General features: G+C 45.3%; 21 non-coding genes and 3 pseudogenes across 21 annotated transcripts; all 24 read right to left on the reverse strand.

Moving 5' to 3' along the window:
• Nucleotides 1–1,103: 1,103 nt before the first annotated feature.
• On the reverse strand, nucleotides 1,104–1,222 carry LOC147264363 (5S ribosomal RNA). The gene has a single exon (XR_015113864.1). It is a non-coding gene; the product is annotated as a 5S ribosomal RNA (ribosomal RNA).
• A 309-nt stretch (nucleotides 1,223–1,531) lies between these two features.
• LOC147264364 (5S ribosomal RNA) lies at nucleotides 1,532–1,650 on the reverse strand. The gene has a single exon (XR_015115643.1). It is a non-coding gene; the product is annotated as a 5S ribosomal RNA (ribosomal RNA).
• Nucleotides 1,651–1,961: 311 nt separating this feature from the next.
• Nucleotides 1,962–2,080, reverse strand: LOC147264365 (5S ribosomal RNA). Its single transcript, XR_015113555.1, has one exon. It is a non-coding gene; the product is annotated as a 5S ribosomal RNA (ribosomal RNA).
• A 308-nt stretch (nucleotides 2,081–2,388) lies between these two features.
• Nucleotides 2,389–2,507, reverse strand: LOC147264366 (5S ribosomal RNA; annotated as a pseudogene).
• Nucleotides 2,508–2,816: 309 nt separating this feature from the next.
• Nucleotides 2,817–2,935, reverse strand: LOC147264367 (5S ribosomal RNA). The gene has a single exon (XR_015113092.1). It is a non-coding gene; the product is annotated as a 5S ribosomal RNA (ribosomal RNA).
• A 311-nt stretch (nucleotides 2,936–3,246) lies between these two features.
• LOC147264368 (5S ribosomal RNA) lies at nucleotides 3,247–3,365 on the reverse strand. Its single transcript, XR_015115034.1, has one exon. It is a non-coding gene; the product is annotated as a 5S ribosomal RNA (ribosomal RNA).
• Nucleotides 3,366–3,672: 307 nt separating this feature from the next.
• LOC147264369 (5S ribosomal RNA) lies at nucleotides 3,673–3,791 on the reverse strand (annotated as a pseudogene).
• A 310-nt stretch (nucleotides 3,792–4,101) lies between these two features.
• LOC147264370 (5S ribosomal RNA) lies at nucleotides 4,102–4,220 on the reverse strand. Its single transcript, XR_015114728.1, has one exon. It is a non-coding gene; the product is annotated as a 5S ribosomal RNA (ribosomal RNA).
• A 311-nt stretch (nucleotides 4,221–4,531) lies between these two features.
• LOC147264371 (5S ribosomal RNA) lies at nucleotides 4,532–4,650 on the reverse strand. The gene has a single exon (XR_015115644.1). It is a non-coding gene; the product is annotated as a 5S ribosomal RNA (ribosomal RNA).
• A 309-nt stretch (nucleotides 4,651–4,959) lies between these two features.
• Nucleotides 4,960–5,078, reverse strand: LOC147264372 (5S ribosomal RNA). Its single transcript, XR_015113636.1, has one exon. It is a non-coding gene; the product is annotated as a 5S ribosomal RNA (ribosomal RNA).
• A 307-nt stretch (nucleotides 5,079–5,385) lies between these two features.
• LOC147264373 (5S ribosomal RNA) lies at nucleotides 5,386–5,504 on the reverse strand (annotated as a pseudogene).
• Nucleotides 5,505–5,814: 310 nt separating this feature from the next.
• On the reverse strand, nucleotides 5,815–5,933 carry LOC147264374 (5S ribosomal RNA). Its single transcript, XR_015114876.1, has one exon. It is a non-coding gene; the product is annotated as a 5S ribosomal RNA (ribosomal RNA).
• Nucleotides 5,934–6,245: 312 nt separating this feature from the next.
• LOC147264375 (5S ribosomal RNA) lies at nucleotides 6,246–6,364 on the reverse strand. Its single transcript, XR_015115645.1, has one exon. It is a non-coding gene; the product is annotated as a 5S ribosomal RNA (ribosomal RNA).
• A 310-nt stretch (nucleotides 6,365–6,674) lies between these two features.
• Nucleotides 6,675–6,793, reverse strand: LOC147264376 (5S ribosomal RNA). The gene has a single exon (XR_015113539.1). It is a non-coding gene; the product is annotated as a 5S ribosomal RNA (ribosomal RNA).
• Nucleotides 6,794–7,103: 310 nt separating this feature from the next.
• LOC147264377 (5S ribosomal RNA) lies at nucleotides 7,104–7,222 on the reverse strand. Its single transcript, XR_015114729.1, has one exon. It is a non-coding gene; the product is annotated as a 5S ribosomal RNA (ribosomal RNA).
• A 311-nt stretch (nucleotides 7,223–7,533) lies between these two features.
• On the reverse strand, nucleotides 7,534–7,652 carry LOC147264378 (5S ribosomal RNA). Its single transcript, XR_015113030.1, has one exon. It is a non-coding gene; the product is annotated as a 5S ribosomal RNA (ribosomal RNA).
• A 309-nt stretch (nucleotides 7,653–7,961) lies between these two features.
• On the reverse strand, nucleotides 7,962–8,080 carry LOC147264379 (5S ribosomal RNA). Its single transcript, XR_015113637.1, has one exon. It is a non-coding gene; the product is annotated as a 5S ribosomal RNA (ribosomal RNA).
• A 307-nt stretch (nucleotides 8,081–8,387) lies between these two features.
• Nucleotides 8,388–8,506, reverse strand: LOC147264380 (5S ribosomal RNA). The gene has a single exon (XR_015113510.1). It is a non-coding gene; the product is annotated as a 5S ribosomal RNA (ribosomal RNA).
• A 312-nt stretch (nucleotides 8,507–8,818) lies between these two features.
• LOC147264381 (5S ribosomal RNA) lies at nucleotides 8,819–8,937 on the reverse strand. Its single transcript, XR_015115647.1, has one exon. It is a non-coding gene; the product is annotated as a 5S ribosomal RNA (ribosomal RNA).
• A 310-nt stretch (nucleotides 8,938–9,247) lies between these two features.
• Nucleotides 9,248–9,366, reverse strand: LOC147264382 (5S ribosomal RNA). Its single transcript, XR_015113094.1, has one exon. It is a non-coding gene; the product is annotated as a 5S ribosomal RNA (ribosomal RNA).
• Nucleotides 9,367–9,677: 311 nt separating this feature from the next.
• LOC147264383 (5S ribosomal RNA) lies at nucleotides 9,678–9,796 on the reverse strand. Its single transcript, XR_015113095.1, has one exon. It is a non-coding gene; the product is annotated as a 5S ribosomal RNA (ribosomal RNA).
• A 309-nt stretch (nucleotides 9,797–10,105) lies between these two features.
• LOC147264384 (5S ribosomal RNA) lies at nucleotides 10,106–10,224 on the reverse strand. The gene has a single exon (XR_015113524.1). It is a non-coding gene; the product is annotated as a 5S ribosomal RNA (ribosomal RNA).
• Nucleotides 10,225–10,954: 730 nt separating this feature from the next.
• Nucleotides 10,955–11,073, reverse strand: LOC147264385 (5S ribosomal RNA). Its single transcript, XR_015115648.1, has one exon. It is a non-coding gene; the product is annotated as a 5S ribosomal RNA (ribosomal RNA).
• A 309-nt stretch (nucleotides 11,074–11,382) lies between these two features.
• LOC147264386 (5S ribosomal RNA) lies at nucleotides 11,383–11,501 on the reverse strand. The gene has a single exon (XR_015113096.1). It is a non-coding gene; the product is annotated as a 5S ribosomal RNA (ribosomal RNA).
• Nucleotides 11,502–16,536: the final 5,035 nt, after the last annotated feature.

Genomic DNA, 16,536 nt, shown 5'->3' on the forward strand with positions numbered 1-16,536 from the left:
TGAACAAGTCAAGAAAGCATCAGTTTGACCTTCACAGGTGTTTCTTTTCCTGTCTAAATGCTGAAGGAAGAGCCTGAGTAGCTCAGACGGTAGAGCATCAGACTTTTAATCTGAGGGTCCAGGGTTAAAGTCCCTGTTCAGGTGCTATGCTGGTGTTCCAGTGTTTAACAACATGGTACTGGATGAAGTTCATTGTTGAACAAACTGTTATCATCAGAAGTAGAAGTGTTCTCGTCTTGCCACTGTGAGACTGTAGCTGCAGGTCAAATGTGAGATAAAAGTGACTAATAATAATTTCATGTGGCATGCAATTAACGAAAGACCACAAATGACACTGGTCAAGTTAATTTTATTTATATTGCACCAAATCACAACAAAACTTATCTCATGACACTTTACAGGTAGAGCAGGTCCAGTACCAAACTGCTTCAATGAATCTACACCCAACAATTCTCCATCAGCAAGCACATCCTGCAAAAGCGGCGACAAAAACCTTCCTTTTAACAGGCAGGAACATCGAGCAGATCCAGGCTCAATGGGGACGGCCTTCTGCTTTGACCGATTGGGGGGAAAGAGAACAGGAACAAAACAGATAATGGAGGAAGACGGATATGTAGAAGGAAAGAGAGGGACAGAGATAAAGAGAGAGAGAGACTGATGGAAAGACGGTGATGTGAGTAGGTGGAGCTACGGGTGGCAGCTTGAGCCTCTTCAGCTCTGCAGCCTCCTCCAGCAGCACCCAGATCTGGAATGAGAGGAGCCAAAAAGGCTCCAGAAAAGGAGACAAGTTAGTAATACCTATGAGTATAATTAATGTATGACACATATAGGAGGAGAGAGAGGAGTAGAGAGAAGCCCAGTACACTGCATCTGCCATCTTTCTACTTCAAATTAAATAGGTGTCCTGTCAATAAAAGAAAAGAAAGTTGATGTCATCGAGAGAAAAGTACTGCATCTGCCATCTGTCTACTTCAAATTAACCACTGCATGAAATTCCATTCCAAAGCTGCAGAGGGCGCTTCAAGAAAAGGTGTGTGAGGGAAGCTCGCTCATGCTGGTCCCCAAAGACTCAAAGCGGCCCTTTCCTCACAATGAAACAAAAAAGCTTACAGCACCTGGTATTCCCAGGCGGTCTTCCATCCAAGTACTAACCAGGCCCGACCCTGCTAAGCTTCCGAGATCAGACGAGATCGGGCGTGTTCAGAGTGGTATGGCCGTAAGCCCTTGACTCTCACACACATGGGCTCTATATCCATTTCACTCACTTTACAACCTCAAAAAAAATGTGATGTGCAACAGCCTCACGGTCTTTTTACACACCAAATAGTTGTCCTGTAAATACAAAGAAAAGAATGTTGATGTCATCTAGAGAAAAGTACTGCATCTGCAATCTGTCTACTTCAAATTACACACTGATGACATTCCATTCGAAAGCTGTGGAGGGCGCTTCAAGAAAAGGTGTGTGAGGGAAGTTCGCTCATGCTGGTCCCCAAACACTAAAAGCTGCCCTTTCCTCACAATGAAACAAAAAAGCTTACAGCACCTGGTATTCCCAGGCGGTCTTCCATCCAAGTACTAACCAGGCCCGACCCTGCTTAGCTTCCGAGATCAGACGAGATCGGGCGTGTTCAGAGTGGTATGGCCGTAAGCCCCTGAATGTGACACACATGGGCTCTATATCCATTTCAATCACTTTACAACCTCAGAAAAAAAGTGATGCGCAAAAGCCTCAGGGTCTTTTCACACGTCAAATAGGTGTCCTGTCAATACAAAGAAAAGAATGTTGATGTCATCGAGAGAAAAGTACTGCATCCTCCATCTGTCTACTTCAAATTACACGCTGCATGACATTCCATTTCAAAGCTGCAGAAAGGCGCTTCAAGAAAAGGTGTGTGAGGGAAGCTCGCTCATGCTGGTCCCCAAAGACTCAAAGCTGCCCTTTCCTCACAAAGAAACAAAAAAGCTTACAGCACCTGGTATTCCCAGGCGGTCTACCATCCAAGTACTAACCAGGCCCGACCCTGCTTAGCTTCCGAGATCAGACGAGATCGGGCGTGTTCAGACTGGTATGGCCGTAAGCTCTTGACTCTGACACACATGGGCTCTATATCCATTTCACACACTTTACAACCTCAGAAAAATGTGATGCGCAAAAGCCTCAGGGTCTTTTCACATGCCAAATAGGTGTCCTGTCAATAAAAGAAAAGAATGTTGATGTCATCGAGAGAAAAGTACTGCATTTGCCATCTGTCTTCTTCAAATTAACCACTGCATGACATTCCATTCCAAAGCTGCAGAGGGCGCTTCAAGAAAAGGTGTGTGAGGGAAGCTCGCTCATGCTGGTCCCCAAAGACTCAAAGCTGCGCTTTCCTCACAAAGAAACAAAAAAGCTTACAGCACCTGGTATTCCCAGGCGGTCTCCCATTCAAGTACTAACCAGTCCCGACCCTGCTTAGCTTCCGAGATCAGACGAGATCGGGCTTGTTTAGAGTGGTATGGCCGTAAGCCCTTGACTCTTACACACATGGGCTCTATATCCATTTCACTCACTTTACAACCTCAGAAAAAAAGTGAAGCGCAAAAGCCTCAGAGTCTTTTCACACGCCAAATAGGTGTCCAGTCAATAAAAGAAAAGAATGTTGATGTCATCTCGAGAAAAGTACTGCATCTGCCATCTGTCTACTTCAAATTACACGCTGCATGACATTCCATTCCAAAGCTGTGGAGGGCGCTTCAAGAAAAGGTGTGTGAGGGAAGCTCGCTCATGCTGGTCCCCAAACACTCAAAGCGGCCCTTTCCTCACAATGAAACAAAAAAGCTTACAGCACCTGGTATTCCCAGGCGGTCTCCCATCCAAGTACTAACCAGGCCCGACCCTGCTAAGCTTCCGAGATCAGACGAGATCGGGCGTGTTCAGAGTGGTATGGCCGTAAGCCCTTGACTCTCACACACATGGGCTCTATATCCATTTCACACACTTTACAACCTCAAAAAAAAAAGTGATGCGCAACAGTCTCAGGGTCTTTTCACACGCCAAATCGGTGTCCTGTCAATAAAAGAAAAGAATGTTGATGTCATCGAGAGAAAAGTACTGCATCTGCCATCTGTCTTTCTTTAAATTAACCACTGCATGACATTCCATTCGAAAGCTGCGGAGGGCGCTTCAAGAAAAGGTGTGTGAGGGAAGCTCGCTCATGCTGGTCCCCAAAGACTCAAAGCGGCCCTTTCCTCACAATGAAACAAAAAAGCTTACAGCACCTGGTATTCCCAGGCGGTCTCCCATCCAAGTACTAATCAGGTCCGACCCTGCTAAGCTTCCGAGATCAGACGAGATCAGGCGTGTTCAGAGTGGTATGGCCGTAAGCCCTTGACTCTGACACACATGGGCTCTATATCCATTTCACACACTTTACAACCTCAGAAAAATGTGATGCGCAACAGCCTCAGGGTCTTTTCACACGCCAAATAGGTGTCCTGTCAATAAAAGAAAGAATGTTGATGTCATCGAGAGAAAAGTACTGCATCTGCCATCTGTCTTCTTCAAATTAACCACTGCATGACATTCCATTCCAAAGCTGTGGAGGGCGCTTCAAGAAAAGGTGTGTGAGGGAAGCTCGCTCATGCTGGTCCCCAAACACTCAAAGCTGCCCTTTCCTCACAAAGAAACAAAAAAGCTTACAGCACCTGGTATTCCCAGGCAGTCTCCCATCCAAGTACCAACCAGTCCCGACCCTGCTTAGCTTCCGAGATCAGACAAGATCGGGCGTGTTTAGAGTGGTATGGCCGTAAGCCCTTGACTCTTACACACATGGGCTCTATATCCATTTCACTCACTTTACAACCTCAGAAAAAAAGTGAAGCGCAAAAGCCTCAGAGTCTTTTCACACGCCAAATAGGTGTCCAGTCAATAAAAGAAAAGAATGTTGATGTCATCTCGAGAAAAGTACTGCATCTGCCATCTGTCTACTTCAAATTACACGCTGCATGACATTCAATTTCAAAGCTGCAGAAAGGCGCTTCAAGAAAAGGTGTGTGAGGGAAGCTCGCTCATGCTGGTCCCAAAAGACTCAAAGCTGCCCTTTCCTCACAAAGAAAAAAAAAAGCTTACAGCACCTGGTATTCCCAGGCGGTCTTCCATCCAAGTACTAACCAGGCCCGACCCTGCTTAGCTTCCGAGATCAGACGAGATCGGGCGTGTTCAGAGTGGGATGGCCGAAAGCCCTTCACTCTGATACACATGGGCTCTATATCCATTTCACACACTTTACAACCTCAAAAAAAAAAGTGATGCGCAACAGCCTCAGGGTCTTTTCACACGCCAAATCGGTGTCCTGTCAATAAAAGAAAAGAATGTTGATGTCATCGAGAGAAAAGTACTGCATCTGCCATCTGTCTTCTTTAAATTAACCACTGCATGACATTCCATTCCAAAGCTGTGGAGGGCGCTTCAAGAAAAGGTGTGTGAGGGAAGCTCGCTCATGCTGGTCCCCAAACACTCAAAGCTGCCCTTTCCTCACAAAGAAAAAAAAAAAGCTTACAGCACCTGGTATTCCCAGGCGGTCTTCCATCCAAGTACTAACCAGGCCCGACCCTGCTTAGCTTCCGAGATCAGACGAGATCGGGCGTGTTCAGAGTGGTATGGCCGTAAGCCCTTGACTCTCACACACATGGGCTCTATATCCATTTCACTCACTTTACAACCTCAGAAAAAAAGTGATGCGCAACAGCCTCAGGGTCTTTTCACACGCCAAATCGGTGTCCTGTAAATAAAAGAAAAGAATGTTGATGTCATCGAGAGAAAAGTACTGCATCTGCCATCTGTCTTCTTTAAATTAACCACTGCATGACATTCCATTCCAAAGCTGCGGAGGGCGCTTCAAGAAAAGGTGTGTGAGGGAAGCTCGCTCATGCTGGTCCCCAAAGACTCAAAGCGGCCCTTTCCTCACAATGAAACAAAAAAGCTTACAGCACCTGGTATTCCCAGGCGGTCTCCCATCCAAGTACTAACCAGGCCCGACCCTGCTAAGCTTCCGAGATCAGACGAGATCAGGCGTGTTCAGAGTGGTATGGCCGTAAGCCCTTGACTCTGACACACATGGGCTCTATATCCATTTCACACACTTTACAACCTCAGAAAAATGTGATGCGCAACAGCCTCAGGGTCTTTTCACACGCCAAATAGGTGTCCTGTCAATAAAAGAAAGAATGTTGATGTCATCGAGAGAAAAGTACTGCATCTGCCATCTGTCTTCTTCAAATTAACCACTGCATGACATTCCATTCCAAAGCTGTGGAGGGCGCTTCAAGAAAAGGTGTGTGAGGGAAGCTCGCTCATGCTGGTCCCCAAACACTCAAAGCTGCCCTTTCCTCACAAAGAAACAAAAAAGCTTACAGCACCTGGTATTCCCAGGCGGTCTCCCATCCAAGTACCAACCAGTCCCGACCCTGCTTAGCTTCCGAGATCAGACAAGATCGGGCGTGTTTAGAGTGGTATGGCCGTAAACCCTTGACTCTTAAACACATGGGCTCTATATCCATTTCACTCACTTTACAACCTCAGAAAAAAAGTGAAGCGCAAAAGCCTCAGAGTCTTTTCACACGCCAAATAGGTGTCCAGTCAATAAAAGAAAAGAATGTTGATGTCATCTCGAGAAAAGTACTGCATCTGCCATCTGTCTACTTCAAATTACACGCTGCATGACATTCAATTTCAAAGCTGCAGAAAGGCGCTTCAAGAAAAGGTGTGTGAGGGAAGCTCGCTCATGCTGGTCCCCAAAGACTCAAAGCTGCCCTTTCCTCACAAAGAAAAAAAAAAGCTTACAGCACCTGGTATTCCCAGGCGGTCTTCCATCCAAGTACTAACCAGGCCTGACCCTGCTTAGCTTCCGAGATCAGACGAGATCGGGCGTGTTCAGAGTGGTATGGCCGAAAGCCCTTCACTCTGATACACATGGGCTCTATATCCATTTCACACACTTTACAACCTCAAAAAAAAAAGTGATGCGCAACAGCCTCAGGGTCTTTTCACACGCCAAATCGGTGTCCTGTCAATAAAAGAAAAGAATGTTGATGTCATCTCGAGAAAAGTACTGCATCTGCCATCTGTCTACTTCAAATTACACGCTGCATGACATTCAATTTCAAAGCTGCAGAAAGGCGCTTCAAGAAAAGGTGTGTGAGGGAAGCTCGCTCATGCTGGTCCCCAAAGACTCAAAGCTGCCCTTTCCTCACAAAGAAAAAAAAAAAGCTTACAGCACCTGGTATTCCCAGGCGGTCTTCCATCCAAGTACTAACCAGGCCCGACCCTGCTTAGCTTCCGAGATCAGACGAGATCGGGCGTGTTCAGAGTGGTATGGCCGTAAGCCCTTGACTCTGACACACATGGGCTCTATATCCATTTCACTCACTTTACAACCTCAGAAAAAAAGTGACGTGCAAAAGCCTCACGGTCTTTTCAAACGCCAAATAGGTGTCCTGTCAATACAAAGAAAAGAATGTTGATGTCATCGAGAGAAGAGTACTGCATCTGTCATCTGTCTTCTTCAAATTAACCACTGCACGACATTCCATTCCAAAGCTGCGGAGGGTGCTTCAAGAAAAGGTGTGTGAGGGAAGCTCGCTCATGCTGGTCCCCAAAGACTCAAAGCGGCCCTTTCCTCACAATGAAACAAAAAAGCTTACAGCACCTGGCATTCCCAGGCGGTCTCCCATCCAAGTACTAACCAGGCCCGACCCTGCTAAGCTTCCGAGATCAGACGAGATCGGGCGTGTTCAGAGTGGTATGGCCGTAAGCCCTTGACTCTCACACACATGGGCTCTATATCCATTTCACTCACTTTACAACCTCAAAAAAAATGTGATGTGCAACAGCCTCACGGTCTTTTTACACACCAAATAGTTGTCCTGTCAATACAAAGAAAAGAATGTTGATGTCATCTAGAGAAAAGTACTGCATCTGCAATCTGTCTACTTCAAATTACACACTGCATGACATTCCATTCGAAAGCTGTGGAGGGCGCTTCAAGAAAAGGTGTGTGAGGGAAGCTCGCTCATGCTGGTCCCAAAAGACTCAAAGCTGCCCTTTCCTCACAATGAAACAAAAAAGCTTACAGCACCTGGTATTCCCAGGCGGTCTTCCATCCAAGTACTAACCAGGCCCGACCCTGCTTAGCTTCCGAGATCAGACGAGATCGGGCGTGTTCAGAGTGGGATGGCCGAAAGCCCTTCACTCTGATACACATGGGCTCTATATCCATTTCACACACTTTACAACCTCAAAAAAAAAAGTGATGCGCAACAGCCTCAGGGTCTTTTCACACGCCAAATCGGTGTCCTGTCAATAAAAGAAAAGAATGTTGATGTCATCGAGAGAAAAGTACTGCATCTGCCATCTGTCTTCTTTAAATTAACCACTGCATGACATTCCATTCCAAAGCTGTGGAGGGCGCTTCAAGAAAAGGTGTGTGAGGGAAGCTCGCTCATGCTGGTCCCCAAACACTCAAAGCTGCCCTTTCCTCACAAAGAAAAAAAAAAAGCTTACAGCACCTGGTATTCCCAGGCGGTGTTCCATCCAAGTACTAACCAGGCCCGACCCTGCTTAGCTTCCGAGATCAGACGAGATCGGGCGTGTTCAGAGTGGTATGGCCGTAAGCCCTTGACTCTGACACACATGGGCTCTATATCCATTTCACTCACTTTACAACCTCAGAAAAAAAGTGATGCGCAACAGCCTCAGGGTCTTTTCACACGCCAAATCGGTGTCCTGTAAATAAAAGAAAAGAATGTTGATGTCATCGAGAGAAAAGTACTGCATCTGCCATCTGTCTTCTTTAAATTAACCACTGCATGACATTCCATTCCAAAGCTGCGGAGGGCGCTTCAAGAAAAGGTGTGTGAGGGAAGCTCGCTCATGCTGGTCCCCAAAGACTCAAAGCGGCCCTTTCCTCACAATGAAACAAAAAAGCTTACAGCACCTGGTATTCCCAGGCGGTCTCCCATCCAAGTACTAACCAGGCCCGACCCTGCTAAGCTTCCGAGATCAGACGAGATCAGGCGTGTTCAGAGTGGTATGGCCGTAAGCCCTTGACTCTGACACACATGGGCTCTATATCCATTTCACACACTTTACAACCTCAGAAAAATGTGATGCGCAACAGCCTCAGGGTCTTTTCACACGCCAAATAGGTGTCCTGTCAATAAAAGAAAGAATGTTGATGTCATCGAGAGAAAAGTACTGCATCTGCCATCTGTCTTCTTCAAATTAACCACTGCATGACATTCCATTCCAAAGCTGTGGAGGGCGCTTCAAGAAAAGGTGTGTGAGGGAAGCTCGCTCATGCTGGTCCCCAAAGACTCAAAGCTGCCCTTTCCTCACAAAGAAAAAAAAAAGCTTACAGCACCTGGTATTCCCAGGCGGTCTTCCATCCAAGTACTAACCAGGCCCGACCCTGCTTAGCTTCCGAGATCAGACGAGATCGGGCGTGTTCAGAGTGGTATGGCCGAAAGCCCTTCACTCTGATACACATGGGCTCTATATCCATTTCACACACTTTACAACCTCAAAAAAAAAAGTGATGCGCAACAGCCTCAGGGTCTTTTCACACGCCAAATCGGTGTCCTGTCAATAAAAGAAAAGAATGTTGATGTCATCTCGAGAAAAGTACTGCATCTGCCATCTGTCTACTTCAAATTACACGCTGCATGACATTCAATTTCAAAGCTGCAGAAAGGCGCTTCAAGAAAAGGTGTGTGAGGGAAGCTCGCTCATGCTGGTCCCCAAAGACTCAAAGCTGCCCTTTCCTCACAAAGAAAAAAAAAAAGCTTACAGCACCTGGTATTCCCAGGCGGTCTTCCATCCAAGTACTAACCAGGCCCGACCCTGCTTAGCTTCCGAGATCAGACGAGATCGGGCGTGTTCAGAGTGGTATGGCCGTAAGCCCTTGACTCTGACACACATGGGCTCTATATCCATTTCACTCACTTTACAACCTCAGAAAAAAAGTGACGTGCAAAAGCCTCACGGTCTTTTCAAACGCCAAATAGGTGTCCTGTCAATACAAAGAAAAGAATGTTGATGTCATCGAGAGAAGAGTACTGCATCTGTCATCTGTCTTCTTCAAATTAACCACTGCACGACATTCCATTCCAAAGCTGCGGAGGGTGCTTCAAGAAAAGGTGTGTGAGGGAAGCTCGCTCATGCTGGTCCCCAAAGACTCAAAGCGGCCCTTTCCTCACAATGAAACAAAAAAGCTTACAGCACCTGGTATTCCCAGGCGGTCTCCCATCCAAGTACTAACCAGGCCCGACCCTGCTAAGCTTCCGAGATCAGACGAGATCGGGCGTGTTCAGAGTGGTATGGCCGTAAGCCCTTGACTCTCACACACATGGGCTCTATATCCATTTCACTCACTTTACAACCTCAAAAAAAATGTGATGTGCAACAGCCTCACGGTCTTTTTACACACCAAATAGTTGTCCTGTCAATACAAAGAAAAGAATGTTGATGTCATCGAGAGAAAAGTACTGCATCTGCCATCTGTCTTTCTTTAAATTAACCACTGCATGACATTCCATTCCAAAGCTGCGGAGGGCGCTTCAAGAAAAGGTGTGTGAGGGAAGCTCGCTCATGCTGGTCCCCAAAGACTCAAAGCGGCCCTTTCCTCACAATGAAACAAAAAAGCTTACAGCACCTGGTATTCCCAGGCGGTCTCCCATCCAAGTACTAACCAGGCCCGACCCTGCTAAGCTTCCGAGATCAGACGAGATCGGGCGTGTTCAGAGTGGTATGGCCGTAAGCCCTTGACTCTTACACACATGGGCTCTATATCCATTTCACTCACTTTACAACCTCAGAAAAAAAGTGAAGCGCAACAGCCTCAGAGTCTTTTCACACGCCAAATAGGTGTCCAGTCAATAAAAGAAAAGAATGTTGATGTCATCTGGAGAAAAGTTCTGCATCTGCCATCTGTCTACTTCAAATTAACCACTGCATGACATTCCATTCCAAAGCTGCGGAGGGCGCTTCAAGAAAAGGTGTGTGAGGGAAGCTCGCTCATGCTGGTCCCCAAAGACTCAAAGCTGCCCTTTCCTCACAAAGAAACAAAAAAGCTTACAGCACCTGGTATTCCCAGGCGGTCTCCCATCCAAGTACTAACCAGGCGCGACCCTGCTTAGCTTCCGAGATCAGACGAGATCGGGCGTGTTCAGAGTGGTATGGCCATAAGCCCTTGACTCTTACACACATGGGCTCTATATCCATTTCACTCACTTTACAACCTTAGAAAAAAAGTGACGTGCAAAAGCCTCACGGTCTTTTCAAACGCCAAAAAGGTGTCCTGTCAATACAAAGAAAAGAATGTTGATGTCATCTAGAGAAAAGTACTGCATCTGCCATCTGTCTACTTCAAATTAACCACTGCATGACATTCCATTCCAAAGCTGTGGAGGGCGCTTCAAGAAAAGGTGTGTGAGGGAAGCTCGCTCATGCTGGTCCCCAAACACTCAAAGCTGCCCTTTCCTCACAATGAAACAAAAAAGCTTACAGCACCTGGTATTCCCAGGGGGTCTCCCATCCAAGTTCTAACCAGGCCCGACCCTGCTTAGCTTCCGCGATCAGACGAGTTCAGACTGCTATGGCCGTAAGCCCCTGACTCTGACACACATGGGCTCTATATCCATTTCACTCACTTTAAAACCTCAGAAAAAAAGTGATGCGCAACAGCCTCAGGGTCTTTTCACACGTCAAATAGGTGTCCTGTCAATACAAAGAAAAGAATGTTGATGTCATCGAGAGAAAAGTACTGCATCCTCCATCTGTCTACTTCAAATTACACGCTGCATGAGATTCCATTTCAAAGCTGCAGAAAGGCGCTTCAAGAAAAGGTGTGTGAGGGAAGCTCGCTCATGCTGGTCCCCAAAGACTCAAAGCTGCCCTTTCCTCACAAAGAAACAAAAAAGCTTACAGCACCTGGTATTCCCAGGCGGTCTTCCATCCAAGTACTAACCAGGCCCGACCCTGCTTAGCTTCCGAGATCAGACGAGATCGGGCGTGTTCAGAGTGGTATGGCCGTAAGCCCCTGACGGTCAAACACATGGGCTCTATATCCATTTCACTCACGTTACAACCTCAGAAAAAAAGTGACGTGCAAAAGCCTCACGGTCTTTTCACACGCCAAATAGGTGTCCTGTCAATAAAAGAAAAGAATGTTGATGTCATCTAGAGAAAAGTACTGCATCTGCCATCTGTCTACTTCAAATTAACCACTGCATGACATTCCATTCCAAAGCTGTGGAGGGCGCTTCAAGAAAAGGTGTGTGAGGGAAGCTCGCTCATGCTGGTCCCCAAACACTCAAAGCGGCCCTTTCCTCACAATGAAACAAAAAAGCTTACAGCACCTGGTATTCCCAGGCGGTCTCCCATCCAAGTACTAACCAGGCCCGACCCTGCTAAGCTTCCGAGATCAGACGAGATCGGGCGTGTTCAGAGTGGTATGGCCGTAAGCCCTTGACTCTCACACACATGGGCTCTATATCCATTTCACTCACTTTACAACCTCAGAAAAATGTGAAGCGAAAAAGCCTCAGGGTCTTTTCACACGCCAAATAGGTGTCCTGTCAATAAAAGAAAAGAATGTTGATGTCATCTAGAGAAAAGTACTGCATCTGCCATCTGTCTACTTCAAATTAACCACTGCATGACATTCCATTCCAAAGCTGTAGAGGGCGCTTCAAGAAAAGGTGTGTGAGGGAAGCTCGCTCATGCTGGTCCCCAAACACTCAAAGCTGCCCTTTCCTCACAATGAAACAAAAAAGCTTACAGCACCTGGTATTCCCAGGCGGTCTCCCATTCAAGTACTAACCAGGCCCAACCCTGCTTAGCTTCCGAGATCAGACGAGATCGGTCGTGTTTTTTTTTTTTTTTTTTTGTCTTTTATTATCAAAAATACATCATACATTTTTACCAACTGTACATTCTTATTTACATGACAAAATTTAACAATTATATAAAAAAATAAATTCCTTCAGGAAAGAAATCTTACCAAAAAAAACCCCCACCCTTGATACACCTCGAACTTGATGAAAACACCATCAGAGTTTTTTTTTTTTTTTTTTTTTTTTTTTTTTTTTTTTTTGGATGGATTTATTTGACCCAATGTAGTTTTCCTGATCAAATATAGTTTTCATCAAAATATATAATTTTTTTTTATAATTATTTCCCAATATGCAACGTCACATAAATGAAAAAATGGAGGACCCTATAAAATGACCTGACGTCAGTGTTCAAGGGTGAAGTCATTTTTGGAATGAAGAAGAGTTCATCCAGCTTTTTTTGCCTCGTGTCTCTGAACCAGTTCATTTGTTGTGTCCACGCCGTTCCGTGTTTAACATGTTTTATGTAACATGAATAACATATTAATATACAAATATATACATGACATAAATTATATATAGACACAGATAAACATCAATAACCAGTGAGAGAAGTCATGTGATTCTCCGACCTCTCTAAGCTGCATCGCCGTGCTGGAGGAGTGCTGACATCATCATTTATGGTTCCTTGCTGGATGAAGGCCTAAACTATGGAGTGAAATCTACTGCCTTGAACTCACTCTTCATTTCTGCTCAGGCTTTTCCTGCCAGCAAGGCAGTGGCAAGAAAAGCAGTCAGCTGATGTCCACAGCTCAACATGAGAAGGACACATTTCTTTTGAAGAAAAAAACATTTCAAGGAGTTTTTCCTGCCAATACAGGACAACACCCACTCACAAACCAGTGCTGGACAAGTTCCTTCAAAGCTGTAATGCCTTATTTCTTACTTGTTACTGTCATTTTAAAATAATTGGTTCCATTACGATTGTGTCTGCTAGCGCTTGGTGACTGTACAGGAGGTCTGGGGACCGCAGGGCCACAACAAGCCCATTTCCTCAACTCTCCATTTAGTACAGAGGTCCCCAAGTATGGACCAGTGAGGATAAATGTGATAGTGTAGAAGTCCTTTTGTTCTTCAACTTGTCCAACTTGATGGTGAGTCTCCTTTTATCAAGGATTACTGAATGCTTGTGTTATTTATGGCATTGTTAACACTTTATAAACCCTTCATTCAGAGCTGTAAAGAACCTTTAACCTCATATCCCAGACATCAAAGTGGGCCACTAACTGGTGAGATGAAGCTATGCTATGCTGCTACATTCTGAAGAGGTAAAGTCGCAGGTTCTGAGAGTGATGGCTAACCTGGATGTGTTCATCTCCTACTTTAATATCAGCGTCCCAACTTGGAGCTCTGACCACCTCCAGCTTTTTGTTCCTGTTTCTGCTTCAGTCAACAGGGAACTCAAACCTGCAATAGAATCATCAACAACAATGGAATAGAAAACAGAGGAAGACAAAATATCATAAACTTACAAAGCTGAGAAATGTTCATGAAGAATAAATGCACACATTATGATTGAGGCCAGAAAGTAAAACTCCACACCAAATGTATTTTGACATGTAGGGATAATGAACTTGAATGTGTTGAAATAGCAGATAAATGAATCCACTATCACACAGCAAGATGATGACCCACTACCACAAGATGGCGTCACAGATCCTGATGCTCTGAGCAGGAAACACCGAGCAAAACATGACTAAAAAGCTCCTGTTGTTCCCTCCATGAAAAACTGTGGCACTGATGAGAAGAAGGATCCCAGCATCCTCTGAGGATCCATCGCCGCACCATTCGGTAGAAGGATGATAGGGTCGGCACCAGGAGAAACCCTTGTGTCTCAGATGCAGGGAAGATGGAGCACTGAAGAGGACACATTGTGGCGTCCTAAAGAGGACATTTGGTGGAGCCTGAGACAGCAAACATCATGCCGCCCTTCATCAGAAGAACCACAGCACCAGAAGAAAGAATCCTGGCAGTGACGACAGGGAGGATCAGGGTGTCCTCCTCACCACCACCTTTAAACCTTCAAATGAACTTTCAAAAGCTTCAGAGTGGTGAATGATTTTTTTTTAACCTTTTTTTTTGTTTTTCCTTTAATTCTCATTTGTGCGATTGTCTGATTCATTAGAAATAAACACTGTCTGCTGGGTTTAAGTTGACTGTGATTCTCTTTTTGCATGCAAGTTGAAAGTTATGTTCATAAAAACCACAAGTATTTGAAGACCAAAGGAAGAACCCCCAAGGTCAGGACCCTGAGATCAAAGTGAGCGCTCTGATCTCAGAGGTTTGGGATATTTCACATCCCATGGCCCTTCAAATAAGAGCCCTGTGTCACTGTCTACAAGTTTTAAACCGTATTTGTTTGTGAAAATTAAAACCAGACGACCACTGTGGTCCTTTTTACACGGTAAGTAAAGCCCAGATGCCATGGTGGACCTGTTAGCACCCTGGACTTTGAATCCAGTGACCTGAGTCCAAGTCTCAGTTCCAGCAGGTTTCCTGCAGCCTTCAGAAGAGCTGCTATGTTTCTCTGTAGATAACTAAGTGATGCTCTCAGCAGGTTGAGGGCACCACCAACAAGTGAGGTTATGAACCTCTGACTTGTAGGAAGAAGGTAGGAGATCTCCAACAGGATCCTTCTTTCCTCTGTCCTCCTTGGATCTCATGGATCATCACAGTCAAGTAAGTAAGCAGTAATTAACTGATAAATTAAGGAAGGCCTGGCCAGTCTTTGCTCACAGGTCATACGATGTAGTTAGAAGGTCCTGAATTAATCTGGAGTTACATAATTTCCTTGTGGTTCATGTTCCTTTTGGCAATGTAGTCTGGAACAAGAGCAAGATGAACCTCCAAATATCAACAGTTTGGATTGCAGGTGATGTCAAGTTGTATTTTGAGGAAGCTCCTCCTTGTGTTTGGTTCCATGGTGAAATGGTGAGCACTCTGGACTCTGAATCAGTGATCAGAGTTCAAGTCTCAGGGGGACCTTCCTGTCTGGAATGTGTCCCATGGAACAAACTGATAAAGAGATATTATGAGGTTCTAATGTTCTGGTTCATTTCTTGTCCTTTAGAAAAATTAAATTAATTTCTTACTGCCATGAACACAGACTGTGTGTTTAATGTTAACAATAAATGCAACAACTCAGGAGCCAGTAGCTCCAGTGGAAAAATTCTACTTTGTCAATGAATTAATTCATTTCATATTGCAGTCTGCAACTTTAAGTTTCTGTCAGGATGGCCGAGCGGTCTAAGGCGCTGCGTTCAGGTCGCAGTCTCTCCTGGAGGCGTGGGTTCAAATCCCTCTTTTAACAAAGGATGTTTTCTCCACATTCCTATGCATCCACAATGGAAACTTCCAAACCAAGTTGAAGCTGCTCTCCACTGATGGGAGTGAGTGGTCGTCTGCCAAAGTGGGTTGAACTGGCAGCAGAGGAGGCAAACGAGTTTCCCTGTGACCTTCCAACATCGGCCTGGTTTCCTCCAACATGGAGCAGCCACCAAAATCTAACTTCAGATGTTGGATCAAAGTCTACTGAAGAAATGCATTTTCTTTCAATTCACATTTTGTCCATTAACTTCATAATCAGAGTCACCATCTCATCACATGACTAAAGTTTGGGTTCTGTATTGGTGGTAAAATATCCTTCCATGCCCCTCACTAGTTTGCACACAGAAAAGCATATTTTACTGGTTTCAAATCTCTTAGCGTGTTCTCTCACTTAAACCAGCTGTGGCAGCTTTCATTGTGTGATTGATTTTAAAATATAAAGATGGAACAGAACCATTGCAATAAGATGTCAGGACATTTGAAGGAATGTAAATCTCCTGTTGAAATGTTGCAGTGTGCAGCTGAGGCTCTCTGGCAGTGGCACAAGGAGCCACAATGGCAGAACCTGGACCCTCCTGGAGGAGAACCACAGGTGAGGGCCTTCTTGGCTCCAGATTGATGGAAATCAAGTGTCTGAGGCTGTTAGCAGCCATGAAGTTGATCTGGTTGGGCACTGGTATTTTTTCTTTCTGCAGCTCAGGAGTGATTCAGGAGAAGAGTTTCAGAACAGCCAAGGTTGGGGACTGGAATTTTAAAATTTCCTCTGGAACCAGACAACCTTGGGAGGTAAAACCTCACATCATAGCCACTCAGATGCAGCAGCAGAAAGAAGCTGTCATCTACCCTGACAGTCAGAGCATCAAGTCAAGAAAACATCAACCATCTTGGAGTTCCAAACCTTCACCTGTCAGATTCAGCTACTTCTTATTGTGGGACTTTTAATTTGAACACAATGGAATTTGGACAAGGAGTTTTCCTTCAAGTCCAAACATCATCGTCCAGCCTCCAACCAGAGGTCCATCAGTTATCATGGGAGCCACATGTGGAGTCTGGATTCTTTTCTAGAATGTGACGGCAATGACAGTCCTGCCAAGTGACATCACTGACATGAATGGATGACTTCAGTCACATGACAGGATGACTTCAGTCACATGACTGGATGACTTCAGTCACATGACTGGATGACAGTGTAGATGCCAATGTAGAGGTTGGGGAAATAGTCTCTGAGAATCCAGCTTGAACCAACGCCCTTCTTGTTCTTCAAAAACCCAAACAGCGACC

This window comes from Aulostomus chinensis, chromosome 4, assembly GCF_037954235.1.
Source record: "Aulostomus chinensis isolate RoL2024-O1b breed Wild chromosome 4, RoL_Achi_v1.0, whole genome shotgun sequence".
In the NCBI taxonomy this organism is placed as follows: Eukaryota; Metazoa; Chordata; class Actinopteri; order Syngnathiformes; family Aulostomidae; genus Aulostomus; species Aulostomus chinensis.